The sequence below is a fragment of the Stegostoma tigrinum genome, chromosome 6 (genome assembly GCF_030684315.1).
Source record: "Stegostoma tigrinum isolate sSteTig4 chromosome 6, sSteTig4.hap1, whole genome shotgun sequence".
NCBI lineage: Eukaryota > Metazoa > Chordata > Chondrichthyes > Orectolobiformes > Stegostomatidae > Stegostoma > Stegostoma tigrinum.
The window spans coordinates 83,227,956-83,244,233 of NC_081359.1; the positions used below are offsets into that span (position 1 = coordinate 83,227,956).

The 16,278-nt window shown below is 42.7% G+C and overlaps 1 protein-coding gene across 3 annotated transcripts in view; it reads right to left on the reverse strand.

Annotated features, from left to right (window-relative positions):
• Positions 1-16,278, reverse strand: part of trmt9b (tRNA methyltransferase 9B) — a 64,952-nt gene that overhangs the window by 36,950 nt on the left and 11,724 nt on the right. Inside the window, exon 1 of one of the 3 annotated variants that reach the window (XM_048532111.1) lies at positions 2,809-2,897. The exons of 1 other annotated variant lie outside the window; for it this stretch is intronic. The gene's annotated coding sequence lies outside the window, so the exon portion shown is untranslated. Of the gene's footprint in view, positions 1-2,808; positions 2,898-16,278 lie in introns of those variants that run through there. One more of the 3 variants, XM_048532109.1, reaches the window with a different exon arrangement.

A 16,278-nucleotide genomic window follows, 5' to 3' on the forward strand; every position in this document is an offset into this window, starting at 1 on the left:
TATACTCCCACTCTACTTGTCTTTTATAAATTTAACGATCTCTCTTCCAATTTGAAGTCAATCAAATACCATACTACTCCGTTCCAATTTATGCATAGACAATAGCCAAAATGTTCCAAGAAACAGTGACACTCAATTATTACAAACTCACACCAACTCCTCCAGTTAATGTCCTAAATAAATGAGTTTGAACAATTCTACTGTAGAAAAGTACACCTGTTATAGGAAGGATATAACTAAGTTGGAGGGGATTCAAAAAAACATTTATCAGATGTTGCCAAAAATAGAGGTTTGAATTATAAAAATAGGCTGGGACATTTTTCACTGGAGCATAGGAGATTTAGGTATTACCTTATAGAAGTTTCTAAAATCATGAGGTAAGGTGAATAGCAAAGGTCTTTTCCCTAGATTGGGTGAGTCCAAAACTCGGGTACATATTTATATGGTGAGAGAGGAGAAAAATCTTAAGACATGAGAGGCAACTTTATTTTTTACAGAGCCATTAGTGTGTAGAATGAGCTGTCAGAGGAAGCGATGGATCCATGTACAGTTACAACATTTAAAATATATTTGGATACATGCATGAATAGGAAACATTTGGAGGGATATGGGCCAAACACAGGCAGATGGGACTAAATTAGTTCAGGAACCTGGTCAGCATGAACTAGTTGAACCGAAGTGTCTGTTTCCACACTATATGACTCTGTGAATTAAATTAAACTGAAAATGGGTAAAATATGTAGTTTAATGTTTCCATATTAATGTCCCATTCAAACACTAAAGCTATTCTCCATCTCCATTCCTAGCTCCCAGTGCAGGATATTGCATTTTGGAAACTTCACCACAATACCTGTAATTATATTTCTCCAGAAAAAAAAATTTCCAATTATCAGGCTATGTTCTTTCTTCTTCTGTAAAATATAGTATTAACAATAAGGTATTTAAATAGACTATGACAAGACAATATGAAAAATAAATATACAAGCTGAAGTGCATTGATATGCTTTGTGTGCAGGAAGATGCCTATAACGGAAGTAAACATTCCAAGGCAGCTCATCAATATTAAAATGCCTTCTGATCATACAGATTAGAAGGAGACTGCAGCCAGCTCTGCCATTCAATTAGACCATGGCTGATCTGATTGTAACTTCAAATCTGTAATCATACCGACACCAAATAACATGCCACACCCTTGCTTAAGAAGAATCTGCTTAACTCGAAAAATATTCAGGAAATATTTTAGAATGGTGTTCAATTCTGGTCTCCTTGCAATACATGAAAGGGTTTGGAAAAGATTTACAGGGATGTTGCCAGATTTGGAGGGTTTAATCGTATAGGGAGAGATTGAATAGGCTGGATTTGGAGGGTTTAATCGTATAGGGAGAGATTGAATAGGCTGGAGCTATTTACCTTGGAGCATCAGAGGCCGAGGGGTAATCTCAAAGGTTTATAAAATCATGAGGGGCATGGGCAGGGTAAACAGACAAGAAGAGAGTCACCACCAGTGTGGATGCAATTCTTGTACTAGCTGAGGTCATCATGAACGTTCCATCTTTCAACTTTGCACCTTGTCTGAGGCATGTCAATTTTCACGTTAAACTCATCACCAGTCACCTCTCACTAATGTAAGAGCAGCACTATAGTCACTTTTCCCTTTTGTACCTGATTCACAAGGACACCCTGTTCCCTCTGCATCTCAGAGCTATGAACTCTCAAGATTTAGATAATATGCTTTCAAAATTTTTATTCTTTCTACTATTTACAAAGTGGAAGAGATCATTGTATGAACAACCCACACCACTGTTCATTATATTGTATGGCCCTTATGTACTACTGCTCACAAAGCAATAGAGGATGGTGACAACAAATCTTTCCTAGAAAAGATCCACATGGCCTGCTTGATCTGGTGAAGGTGAAGAAAAGTCCATAGTAATGTAATTAGATGGTGCTCTGGATCATAGATAAGATATTGCTTATTACATAATAGGAACTAGGAACAATTTACATAACTGTGATAGACATTGACAACACCCATAAGAAACAGTTAGGCTTTATTTCTTCAAGATACTATGTTTTGCCCCCATCAAGTCTGTATGACATCACTATGGTGGTGTTTATGGCATGCCTCAGGATTAACCTTTTCAGAACCTTACACTGACTTTATTTGGTTGACTGACACCATATTATCCACGTCTGTTCGTTGATAACGCTACATGTTGTGATTATTTGACCACTGGCGCCAAGAACTATAACGTAAATGAACATGGTGAGGCAGAAGGGGGTGACGAAATGTAGGCTGCAAGTTATTATGGTCAGCTGTAGAATACGGTCTACCGGGTTCTGATATTTTAACGATATTGAGTGCCATTGCACTATCGGTTTTTATTTAAATTAATGCAAGCGGTTAGGATGTCCACCAGCATAAAACAGAACATAATGAGGCAAGTTCTGAACACAGGAAAACCTTGGGCCCAGAAAGTTCACAGTAAAATAAATCATCAGAGAAGTTTTTAAACTGTCACCATGAAGAAGAGAAGCACGATTAATATAGAAATTACGACAGGTTAGGAATCTCAATCATTAAAATGCCCGCTTCCCGGTTTTAGAACCCACTCTCGGTTCAATGGTCATTCCCTCATGAGCTTTCTGTTTAGCAACAAGTCGATCCCATTGTTCCATAATAGGAGTGTATTTCCAGTTTGCTTTCCCTGTGCACAAGCTGCAAATCTAAATTTTACTGGATGTTCACAATGTGAGCTTTATTTGACAAATTGCAAAAGGCATACGGGAAGTACTCAGTGCACGTACCTGCCGGAACGGGATTAGTACAACCTGAGCACCGCTGCACGGCTTAGAAGGCCGCCGCCTCCTGTCACACAAACATCATTCGACGATCAACAGGGGCTGATTGGACTGCGTGGTCACGTGTGGCCAGCCCGCTGCTCGGCAACCGCTCAAATTGCAATCACTCACGAGGAGGGCGAGACTGAGAGTGAAGTTGTCGAGTGCTACTGCTTGCGATGTTATACTGTCTTGGCACGTAGGTTGGGTTATGTGTCTGTTAATCTGGAGGATGTTGTGAATTCCTAACCACAAAGAGGGAATAACAACCTCAAACCAATGAAAGCGAAAAGTACCAAACAGAGACACGTAGGGCTATTCTATTCATCCAAGGAGGAAATAAAATTTCTGGAGCTGTGGGGATATGTGTGAACACGACAATCATTATTCGTTTAAATTAGTAATATAACACCTAACTGTGTATTGGATTACTAGAGCGTACACATAGACGTTCCAAAAGGCCTGTTTTGCTGTCTATGTCACGTTGTTTTGATATTTAAATAAAATCCTCATATTAGCTTGCCCAGACTGTAATTAGTAAAGATTGGTCAAGTTTTCATCTGTCCCCAGTTTTCTTTTCAAAATGCAAGTTTCCTTCCATCGTGGGTAAGTGCATTTTTACGTTGAAGAATCCCAGGCAAACGGGACACACCTTGAATGGAAGATAACAAAGTATGGGACTGGATGAACACAGCAGGCCAAGCAGCATCTTAGGAGCACAAAAGCTGACGTTTCGGGCCTAGACCCTTCATCAGAAAAGGGGGGTGGCGAGAGGATTCTGAAATAAATAGGGAGAGAAGGGGAGGCGGACCGAAGATGGGTAGAGGAGAAGATAGGCGCAGAGTATGGGTGGGGAGGTAGAGAGGGGTTAGGTCAGTCCGGAGAGGACGACAGGTCAAGGAGGCGGGATGAGGTTAGTAGGTAGGAAATGGAGGTGCGGCTTGAGGTGGGAGGAGGGGATGGGTGAGATGAAGAACAAGTTACGCAGGCGGAGATGAGCTGGGCTGGTTTTGGGATGCAGTGGGGGGAGGGGAGATTTTGAAGCTGGTGAAATCCACATTGATGCCATTGGGCTGCGGGGCTCTCTGAACACCTTGAATGGAACTTTACAGAAAACAAAAAATACTGGAGATCACAGCGGGTCAGGCAGCATCTATGGAGAGAAAGCAAGCTAATGTTTCGAGTCTAGAAGACTCTCATCAGAGCTGATGTGAAGTGTGGAGGGGACAGCCTGTTGATATCAACATCCTTTCTTCCCCAGTACTTCAATGTCTCAGCCCCACCATTGCATAAATGCTGCCCCCGCCACAGTTCATGGATGCTGCCTGTCCTGCTGTGATCTCCCAACATTTTTTGCTGTCAGATTCCAACATCTGCAGTAACTTGCTCCTGCACTGAATGGAACTTTGTTCAGAAAGAACTATGCCTGACAGGAAAAAAGGCAGTGTGCGCTGTTTCTATTGCTTTTCCCCATTTTCCAAATGATTTCTATTACAAATGAAAGTATGCTTTGGAAACACGTGTAATTTTGTAGTGGGGAATGATTTTCAGTTGTGTAACCTGCTGCCAACTGACATTACAGCATGTAAGACGAGGCGATAAATTCCCTTAATCACTGCTGCAGATATTAGATTGACCATCTTGAAATTGAACCCATGGAAAAGTGACTAACCCAGATAGAGCCCCAAGCTGTGCACTCAGATTCTGTGTGCACCAGCAGTCGGGAGTATTTGGTGACATCTTTAGCCTCTCATTGCTATAATCCAAAGTCCCCACCTTCTCAAAGAAGATTTCCCTCATCCCAGTACCAAAGAAAACATATGCAACATGCCTCAATGATTACCGCCCATGGACTCTGACGTCTAAATTATGAAATGCTTTGAGAGGGTAGACATGGCTCATATCAACGCTAGCCTCCCAACCTGCCTTGATGCCTTCCAATTTTCCTATCAGCACAACAGGTCCACAGCAGACACCATCCGCATAGCCCTACACTTATGCCCGGAATAATGAATACCCATGTCAGGCCTCTACTTATTGACTGCAGCTCCAGCTTCAACCAAACTGTGGTCCCAGCCAAACTAATCTCCAAACTCCAAGATCTGGGTCACTGCTCTGCCCTCTGCAACTGGAGCCTTGACTTCCTGGTCCACAGACTGCAATCAGTGAGAATGGCAACAGCACTTCATCTACGACAATACTGAACACCGGCGCCCCAAAAGGCTGCATACTTAGCCCCTTACTGTACTCCCTGTAAACTCATGTCAGTGCGGCCAAATTTCATCTGAACTCATCTACAAGTTTGCTGATGACACCACCATTGTCAACTGTATATCAAACAATGAGAAGAGAAAATACTGGAAAGAGATAGAGTGCTTGGTGGAAAGGTAATAATCCCTCCTTTAACATCAACAAAACTAAAGAGCTGCTGATTGACTTCAGGAAGCAAGGAAGAGGACACACCCTATCTATGTCAATGGAGTTAAGATGGAGTGTAGTTGTTCAGCATTGGAAGTTTGGGGACACCTATCTCCTGGATACTTCTCCCTGGTTGCCATCATCATAGATAATCATAGTGTCAAGTTCTTAGGAGTGATGATCGCTGACAATCTGACCTGGACTACCCACGTTGATGTGGCAGTCAGGAAAGCACAACAACACTTCTTCCTCAAGAGGCTAAGGAAAATCAGCATAGCCATAAGCACTCTCACCAACTTTTACAGATTCACCATAGAAAGCATTCTATCTGGATGCATCACAGCCTGGTATGGGAACTGTTCTGACCAGGACTGTTAGAAAATACAGAGTTGTGAACACAGATCAGTTCATCACACAAGCCAACCTTCCGTTCATGACTCCATCTACACTTACTCCAGCCTTGGAAAGGCAGCCAACATTATCAAAGACCTCTCCCAGCCTGGTTATAATCTCTTACAACTTCTTTTGTCAGGCAGAAAATACAAAAGCTTAAACACACGTACCAACAGGTTCAAGAGCAGATTCTTCCCTGCTTTTATTAGACTTCTGAATGGACATCTCAAATTTCAAATCTAATGTTGATCTTGCTTTTTTGTGCATCTTTTTTGCAGCCATGACTTTGTATTCCTCACTCTGTTCTGTCACCCTATGATTGTTGTATGGTAAGATCTACCTGTACTGCACACAAAACAAAACTTTTGACTGTACCTAGGTACATGTGACAATAATAAATCAAATCAAAATCAAGTGAGCATCCTGGTCAAATACGGAGGCACTGTATCCCAATCAAAATTAGCCTGCTCGTCTTGGGGAAGGAGGAATCTAGGTGTTTGTTCAATTTTAAATTTCAGTTGTAAATAATCACACGACATTAGTTTCACTTTATTGATATATATACCATTGTTATTTGTTCAGACATGCGTAGGGAGCTAAATGTATTCACACATCTTATGATGCATGTTGATGGTCACAGGACAGTTAAAGAAATGTCTTTCTCAGGGTGAGATGTGGGGACAGAATTTCTTCCTCCATGGTGTGAGGTGGACATTGGTAAGAAAATTAGGAAAGTACAGCATGAATGAAAAAAAAATCAGCATCTTGATAGTAAGAATTTTTTTTTCAATTTTCCCCTTCTTTTCCCCAACTTCAAAATCTAGCTTCTGAGATGTGATTACCTTATTTCCATTGATTTATATTTGTTTCATTATTAGCTCAACTCATCTAGTTTCTACACTACTTGCAATTCTTCTCTCCCTTCCTGAGAAACTAAATGGCACAAATTCCTTACATGCAGGTCAGAGTGAATTCCTGGCGGCTACAGCTCATCAATTGCTTGTCCTAGCCAAAATCCAACAGCGTCTTCACCACAATGCCTCTGCAGGGACACCCTTTCCCCACCCTTCACTATGCGAGTCAGCAGCAGACCACCAGCCTAGTCATTACTTCATGCCTATTCTCAGATCCAATCTCACCAGTGTAATTGTTCAGCATTGGAAGTTTGGGGACACCTATCTCTTGGATACTTCTCCCTGGTTGCCATCATCATAGATAATCATAGAATCTGTAAAGTGTGGAAACAGCCCCTTTAGCCCAACAAGTCCACACCGACCCACGAGCATCCCATCCAGACCCATCCCCCTATAACCATCTAATCTATACATCCCTGAACACGATGGGCAATTTAGCATGGCTAATCCATCTAGCCATTTCATACAACTACGTAGGATGCATCTTATGGCTTTTAGCCTGCTTCCTTAATGCTCACTAACTTTGTACTTACTTGAAGGTTGCCTGCCTCTGTGATTTGCTTTGCTTTTCAGCATGCACTGTCTTCAGTGTTAAATTACAGGGTTCCGGCTTCTCTGCCTTGCTTCTCTTGTTAAGGAAAATCCCAAAGCCTTTTATTCATATATAAAGAGCAAGACGGTAACTGAAGAAAGGATTGACCCACTTAAAGACAAAGAAGGAAAGCTATGTGCTGATTCAGAGAAAATGGGTGACTTTCTTAACAAGTACTTTGCATCGGTATTCACCAAGGAGTGGGACATGACGGATGTTGAGGTTAGGAATACATGTTTGATTACTCTAGGTCAAGTCGGCATAAGGAGGCAGGAAGTGTTGGGTATCCTAAAAGGCATTAAGGTGGACAAGTCCCCAGGTCCAGATGGGATCTATCCCAGGTTAGTTGAGGGAAGCGAGAGAGGAAATTGCCGTGGCCTTAACAGATATCTTTACAACATCCTTAAACATGGGTGAGATCCCGGAGGACTGGAGAATTGCTAATGTTGTCCCCTTGTTTAACAAGGTAGCAGGGATAATCCAGGTAATTATCGACCGGTGAGCCTGATGTCAGTGGTAGGGAAGTGGCTGGAAAAGACACTGAGGGTTAGGATCTATTCCCATTTGAAAGAAAATGGGCTTATCAGTGATAGACAACATGGTTTTGTACAGGGAAGGTCATGTCTTACCAACTTAGTAGAATTCTTTGAGGACATGACAAAGTTGATTGATGAGGGAAAGGTTGTAAATGTCATATACATGGACTTCACTAAGGCGTTTGATAAGGTTCCCCATGGCAGGCTGATGGAGAAAGTAAAGTCGCATGGGGTTCAGGGTGTGCAAGCTAGATGGATAAAAAAAACTGGCTAGGCAACAAGAGACAGAAAGTAGTAGTGGAAGGAGGTTTCTCAAATTGGAGACCTGTGACCAGTGGTGTTCCACAGGGATCTGTGCTGGGACCACTGTTGTTTGTGATATATGTAAATGATCTGGAGGAAGGTGTAGGTGGTCTGATTAGCAAGTTTGCTGATGACACTAAGATTGGTGGAGTAGCAGATAGTGAAGGGGACTGTCAGAGATTACAGAGATGGCAGAATATAGATAGATTGGAGAGTTGGGCAGATAAATGGCAGATGGAGTTCAATCCGGGCAAATGCGAGGTGATGCATTTTGGAAGATCTAATTCAAGAGCGAACTATACAATAAATGGAAAGGTACTAGGGAAAATTGATGTTCACAGAGATCTGGGTGTTCAGGTCCATTATTCCCTGGAGGTGGCAACGCAGGTCAATAGAGTGGTCAAGAGGGCATATGGCATGCTTTACTTCATCAGACGGGGTATTGAGTACAAAAGTTGGCAGGTCACGTTACAGTTGTATAGGATTTTGGTTCGACCACATTTAGAATATTGTGTACAGTTCTGGTCGCCACATTACCAAAACGATGTGGATGCTTTGGAGAGAGTACAGAGGAGGTTCACCAGGATGTTGCCTGGCATGGAAGGTGCTAGCTATGAAGAAAGGTTGAGTAGATTAGGAGTATTTTCATTAGAAAGACGGAGATTGAGGGGGGACCTGATTGAGGTCTATAAAATCATGAGGGGTATAGACAAGGTGGATAGCAAGAAGTTTTTCCCCAGAGTGGGGGACTCAATTACTAGGGGTCATGAGTTCAAAGTGAGAGGAGGAAGGTTTATGGGAGATATGCGTGGAAAGTTCTTTACGCCCAGGCTGGTGGGTGCCTGGAATACGTTGCCAGCGGAGGTGGTGGATGCAGACACGATAGTGTCTTTTAAGATGTATCTGGACAAGTACATGGATGGGCAGGGAGCAAAGGGATACAGACCGTTAGAAAATAGATGACAGGTTTAGACAGAGGATCTCGATTGGCGCAGGCCAAAGGGCTTGTTCCTGTGCTGTAATTTTCTTTGTCTTTTGTTCTTTGTTCTCTGCCTTTAGCACAGTGGAAGAGGCAGGCACCTTGTCATTGTGGAAAACAGTGAACAGTCAAGAACGCGGACATGTCATTGTATGGTAGTGGGTTATCATAGAATCATAGAATCCCTACAGTGTGGAAGCAGGCCCTTCGGCCCAACAAGTCCACCCCGAACCTCAGAGTATCCCACCCAGACCCATCCCCCACAACCCACCTAATCTACACCTCCCTGAACACTACAGGTAATTTAGCGTGGCCGATCCACCTAGCCTGCACATTTTGGACCGTGGGAGGACACCAGAGCACCCGGACGAAGCCCACACAGACACAGGGAGAATGTGCAAACTCCACACAGTCAGTTGCCCGAGGCTGGTATCAAAACTAGGTCCCTGGTGCTGTGAAGCAACAGTGCTAACCACTGTGTCACCAGTTATGTTAGTATCACATCTGCAGCTTATGCCAGCAGCTCACAAGACAAACACACCCACCACATATGCTTTAAGCAGTTGTCCATGCCTGAAAGTCAAAGGAGAGCAGCCCTGATGGGTTCAAGATGGATCACAATCAGAAAGGTGATACCAACAAAGCCAGTCAAGAGCTTGTTCAACTGGACTGTAGAAAGTTGGTCATAGTCAGTCTGCAGATCAAATGCAACAGTCCTGGGGCTACAGGTATGTAAAACAAGGTGCAATGGTGACATCAGTATGAGGACTAGGCCATGCTCAGTTGGGATTGTTTTGTAAAATCAGTCCAGAAGATATTGGCATGATGAGTTGAATGGCCTCCTCCTGTGCCACAAAAATTCTGTGATTCTGTGAGATGAGCCATTGTCATTCCTGGATATTAGCTCAATAATGGTTAGGGACATTATCAGGACCACAGCCTGTGCATTCTGGGGAAAACATGGCTGGGGTTAATTGCACTGGATCACTGAAAAAATGGTTATGGTAAAAGACTGAATGAAGAGGCTGGAAGGTTATTGGGCCACAGGGAAGGAAACACAAAAAAGAAATGTGAGGGATTGTGTCACAGATGCTAGGTGAGTTGTTCATTTTAAATATGAGATAGATTAGCCATGATCCCATTGAATGTGGATCGGTTTGAGGGGCTGAATGGATTGCTCCAGTTCCTAGTTGCAGGTTGCAACTCACTCATAAGAATGTTGGTTTTACCCTCGAAATTGTATTCTTGTGAATTGTTCCAGTGAGTTGAAGGTGAAAGCATTGACAAAATATGTCTTTTCTCAACAGTTATCGAATTTGCTGCTACTAAGTGACTGTTTAAATTATGGCTGCATTTCTAGCTTCAAAATTAATTCATCAGCATTGTCCAAGAATGGAATGCATTTAAGACTAATGGCCTTGAGCAATCATGGCTATTACATTGTATGTACTAATAGTCACCTTTCATGTTGCTAAACTAGTGTAATTTGACATTGTATTTATAAGTATAGCCTGAATGAACACTTCCACCTCCCCTGCTGTCTGATTCCATGAGAAGGGCTCTAAAGACCTCGGATATGCAATTAATTAGGTGAAGAGCATGTATGAGATCACTGTCGGTAGGGAGAATTGAAATATTGTAGGTGAATTCAAGTCCCTGAAAGGATTCTTACAGGGTGATACCCTCAAATGGACCCAGATTTGGAAAGTCACTGATTTTTTTGTATCTTGTCTGACGACACTTACCAGACACAGGATGCCAGGCCATTTCTATTTTACTTTTCCAAACCCCTGAATCGAATTCCACACCAGCACTCACTCACCGTTGCTGGGCCTGAGCCTCTATGAACCTTGCCATTCTTTTGCTCCCTTTCTTTGTTCAGCAGTTTTCATCTGCCCTCAACGGCTGACCTCAAATGCTATTGCACAAATCTGATTTGTACACGCCACCTTTAAATAAATAGGATTTAACAAGACTGTAGTGTGCTGTAGTCTTTAACTTGAGGATAGAACCTTACATAAGAAGGTGTTGTAGACTGATGAGTATTCACAGCATGCAAATTATAACAAGTAGGAACCCAACACAGGCAGGCATGAGGCATGAAACACTGTAAACATGCAGCTGACTTTTTCTCTGCTGGTCCATCCACCATCAAGAAATCATGTTTTCCCCTCCCATCCAGTCCTAGAACTTGCGAGTCATGTTTCCCATTCTGACAAGCTCCAAAAACAACCCTCTCCCACTGTCTTTAGTGCTACAACAGCCATGATGAGTGAGATGAGAGTGACTGCATTTGACATCATGGTCACATTTGATCAAATGTAGCATCAAGGAGCTCTCACAAAATTGAAGTCAATGGAAATCTGGAGGGAAAGGTGGTTGGAATTATACCTAGTGGGAAAGAAGGTTGTTGTAGTTGTTGGTTTACAAACACCTCAGCCCAAAGACATCACTGCAAGTGTTTCTCAGATTAGTATCCCAGGCCCAGTCACCTTCAACGAGTTCATCAATAACCTCTTACAATGAGAAATGGGGACATTCATTGCTGATTGCACAATGTTCAACACCATATCTGACATATTGGGTAAGTGAACCAATCACTGTCAATATGCAGAAAGATCTGGATCAGTGTTGGGCTGCCAAGTGGCAAATAACATTTGTGTCACACTTGTGCCAGGCAATAAGTAACTTCAAGAGAGAATCTAATCATTGCCTCTTGACATTCCACGGCATTATAATCCCTGAATTCCACATCACGACAGTTGCCATTGACCAGAATCATTTAGACAGACTAGCCATATATGTATTGTGGTTACAAGTGCAGATTAGAGGCTAGAATCTTGCAGCAAACAATCAATTTTCTGTCTCCCCAAAGCCAGCCCACTATCTAAAAGGCATGAGTCAGGAATGTGAAGGAGTACCTACCATTTGCCTGGATGAATGAAGTTTCAGGAACATTGAAGACGCTTGGCACCATCCAGGACAAAGCAGCCTGCTTGATTGACATTTTATTGACGACCTCATCAAGGTTTCTTAGGCAGCACTTTAAAACTTCTGAGCTGTATAATCTAGAATGTTAAGGGCAGCAAATACATGAACACCACCACCTGAACATTCCCCTCCAATCCACATACTATCCCAACTTAAATTTAAACTGCTGTTCCATTACTTTTTTTGGTCAAGATCCTGGAACATCCTTTTCAAACAGCAAAGGAAACAGCATAAGCATTTCTACACCCCAAGGACTGTATGGTTTATGAAGGCACCTCCCCATTACCTTCTCCAGGGCAATGAGGGATGGGCAATAAGTGCATGTCTTGCATCTGATGCCTGTGTTGCAAGGCGGAATAAAATGAAAGCCACTAACTTTTTGAAGAGCAGAGAGGAGGAAGAGTTCCGAAAATATATTCAGAAGAATTTTCTACATCAGTTTGTTTCCAGTTCGCTGAGCAAGGAGACATCAATAAATCTCTACCAAGAATGAGGTGAAATACATGGATTGCATGCCTCTTGGGTAGTGCTTAGAGGGCTAAAATCATAATATTTAGGCCAGCAATGGAAAAGAGCAAAGAACAATCCAGAATTAAAATTATTTGGGAAGGTTTGAGTCTAGTGTAGTTAGAATGGATCTGGCCCTGGGAAAATAAGATTCAAAAATTAATATTTAACTGTAATGGAAAATGAGCTGCATTTCGAAAAAGTGATAGTTCAGGTACTGTCAGGCTATATTTCCTGAAGAAGGAAGTGTAAAACAAACAAAACCAGAGCTGTCTCCATAACAAAAGAGATTGTGAATAAGATAAAGCAGTAAAACGGTGTGTATGCAAATCTCAGAATAATAATACAAGTGAGGACCTGGCTGAATACAGAAAGATCAGTGAAAAAGAAAAGCAAGTGAAAAAAGAGATAAGCAGCAAAGAGAAAATATGAGGAAGGACTGGCGACCAATGTGAAAGTGAATCCAAATGTCTTTCCAGGCATATAAGTAGTCAAAGGTAAAAGAATGAATGAGATCGATTAGAGACAAAAAGGTGACTTATGTATGGAAATAGAGGCCATGATTGAGGTACTATGTGACGTACTTTCTTTGTTTGATTTATACATGACATGTGGGTATTATTGACTTAGCCAGCACTTTTAACCCATCCCTTAAATGCCCTTGAGAGGTTAGTGGTGAGCTGCATTCCTAAAGGGCTGCAGGCTATGCGGTGTAAGTTCACTCATAGTAACATTAGGGAGAGAATTTGGTAATTTGATCCAAAGACACAAAAGGAATAATAGGTTAGTTTCAAAACAAGATGGTTAATAGCTTAGAGGTTTTGCTGTTCCCATGCATCTGCTTACTTTGCTTGTCTAGTGGTTGAGGTTGCAAGTTTGAAAAGTACTGTTGGGGGAGCCTTTTTGTGTTGTTAACAGTGCTGCTCACCCAGCATGTTGATGGTAGAGGGAGTGAATATAGAAGCTATGAGATGCCATTAAATTGGGTGGCATTGTGCTGGATAGTGAAGAGCCTCTTGAGAGTTGTTAGGAGTTGGACTCGTCTGAATAAGTGCAGACTATTCCATCACACCCCTAACTTGCAACGTGTGAATGGTGGACAGACTATCCAACACTTCCGCCATCTACAATCCGACATCCTCCGACACTTCCGCCATCAACAATCCGACCCCACCATCCAAGACATTTTTCCATCCCCACCCCTGTCTGCTTTCCGGAGAGACCACTCTCTCCGTGACTCCCTTGTTCGCTCCACACTGCCCTCCAACCCCACCACACCCGGCACCTTCCCCTCCAACCGCAGGAAATGCTACACTTGTCCCCACACCTCCTCCCTCACCCCCATCCCAGGCCCCAAGATGACATTCCACATTAAGCAGAGGTTCACCTGCACATCTGCCAACGTGGTATACTGCATCCACTGTACCCAGTGTGGCTTCCTCTACATTGGGGAAACCAAGCAGAGGCTTTGGGACCGCTTTGCAGAACACCTCCGCTCAGTTCGCAACAAACAACTGCACCTCCCAGTCGCAAACCATTTCCACTCCCCCTCCCATTCTCTAGGTGACATGTCCATCATGGGCCTCCTGCAGTGCCACAAAAATGCCACCCGTAGGTTGCAGGAACAGCAACTCATATTCCGCCTGGGAACCCTGCAGCCTAATGGTATCAATGTGGACTTCACCAGTTTCAAAATCTCCCCTTCCCCGACCGCATCCCGAAACGAGCCCAGTTCGACCCCTCCCCCCACTGCACCACACAACCAGCCCAGCTCTTCCCCTCCACCCACTGCATCCCAAAACTAGTCCAACCTGTCTCTGCCTCCCTAACCTGTTCTTCCTCTCACCCATCCCTTCCTCCCACCCCAAGCCACACCCCCATCTACCTACTAACCTCATCCCACCTCCTTGACCTGTCCGTCTTCCCTGGACTGACCTATCCCCTCCCTACCTCCCCACCTATACTCTCTCCACCCATCTTCTTTTCTCTCCATCTTCGGTCCGCCTCCCCCTCTCTCCCTACTTATTCCAGAACCTTCACCCCATCCCCCTCTCTGATGAAGAGTCTAGGCCCGAAACGTCAGCTTTTGTGCTCCTTGGATGCTGCTTCATCCAGCCTCACATTTTATTTTCTTGGATTCTCCAGCATCTGCAGTTCCCATTATCTCTGAGACATTACTCATTGCAGAATTCCAAGCCTCTGACATGCTATTTTAGACAAAGTATTTATACAGCTCGACCAGTTCAGTTTCTCATCATTGGTAACTGTCAGGATATTCATAGTGTGGGATTCTGCGATGGTAATACCATTAAATGTTCAGGTGTGATAGTTGGATTCTCTTTAGTTGGAGATGTTTATTAACTGACACTTGTGTTGAGCGCATGTTACTTGCTATTTATTAGCCAAGAATGCTTTTCAAGTCTTGATACATTTGATCACAGATTGCTTTAGTATTGGAGCAGTCATGAATGGTGTTGAACAAGGTGCAATTATCAGCAAACATCCATAATTCTGGGCATTGAGTTTGAGAAAAAAATGAGAAGACATAAAAGGCAACGCAAAAATTATTTGCAAGAGTTGTCCTGGGGATCAGGACTTTAGTTCTGTGGATAGAGTCTTGAAAGTGAGCTGTTCTCTTTCAAGAAAAGATAGTGAAGTGGTTATGTGGAACTATTCAAAATCATTAAGAGTTGGAAGAGAGGACAGAAGGAGAAACCTGCCCATTGGAAAAAAGTTCACAAACCAGGGGGACACCAATTTAAGGTGGTTGGCAAAAGAGCTACACATAACCGTAAAAGATGTGAGGAAATTCTTTATTATGTAGTGAGTAATTAGGATCTGAAATGAAGTACCTGCAAATGTAGGGCCAGCAGGTTCAAAAATGACTTTCAATGGAAGATTGGACAAGCAACTTAAAAAAAATGTAGGAATGGTGAAAACTCAAAGAATTGTGAATAGTTGTGTATCTCATATAAAGAACTAGCATAGACTCAACAAACTGAATAGTCTCTTTCAACAATTCTACAGAATCTTATAGGTGCCTGACTGACATGGGCTATGGCAAGATTTGTAGCAGAATCAAACGAGATATTCAGTGCGGTCAATCTCGATGTCAGAAGTGTAGCATTGTCTCTTTTATGCATTTGCTGAGCAGCTGATATTATTTCTTGATCAGCAGCAGCAAGATGCCAACGTCAGGATGTAATAGTTTGTTAAACCCCTTATAAACGCCTTAACTTGACATTATTAATATTCCTGTCTTACCAAATGTATGAAACAAGCTAGATGTCTCAAAATTGAAATTAAATCAACTTCCTGGCAACCTGGCGACTTCAATTCATTGCTGATTGTGAGGACCTTCCATGTTGATCAGTAACAAACCATGGGGGAGGTGATGGCCAAATGGCATTATCATTGGACTGTTAATCCAGAGACCCAGATAACATTCTGGGTATCTGAGTTTGAATTCCAACACAGCAGATGGTGGAGTTTGAATTCAAAAAATATCTGTAATTAAGATTCTAATGATGACCGTGATTCCATTATCGATTGTTGGAAAACTCCATCTGGGTCACTAATGCCCTTTGGGGAAGGAATCCTTACCTGGTGTGGCCTACATGTGATTCCAGACCCACAGCAATGTGGTTGACTCTTAACTGCCATCTGATTAATTAGGAATGAGCAATAAATGCTGCCTAGCTAGCGATGACCCCCATCCCATGAATGAATGAATAAAAAAACAGTATCTCAGGGCATGATCCATGGCTACCAGCCACATTCAGCCCTTATCCACAGACAATTTCC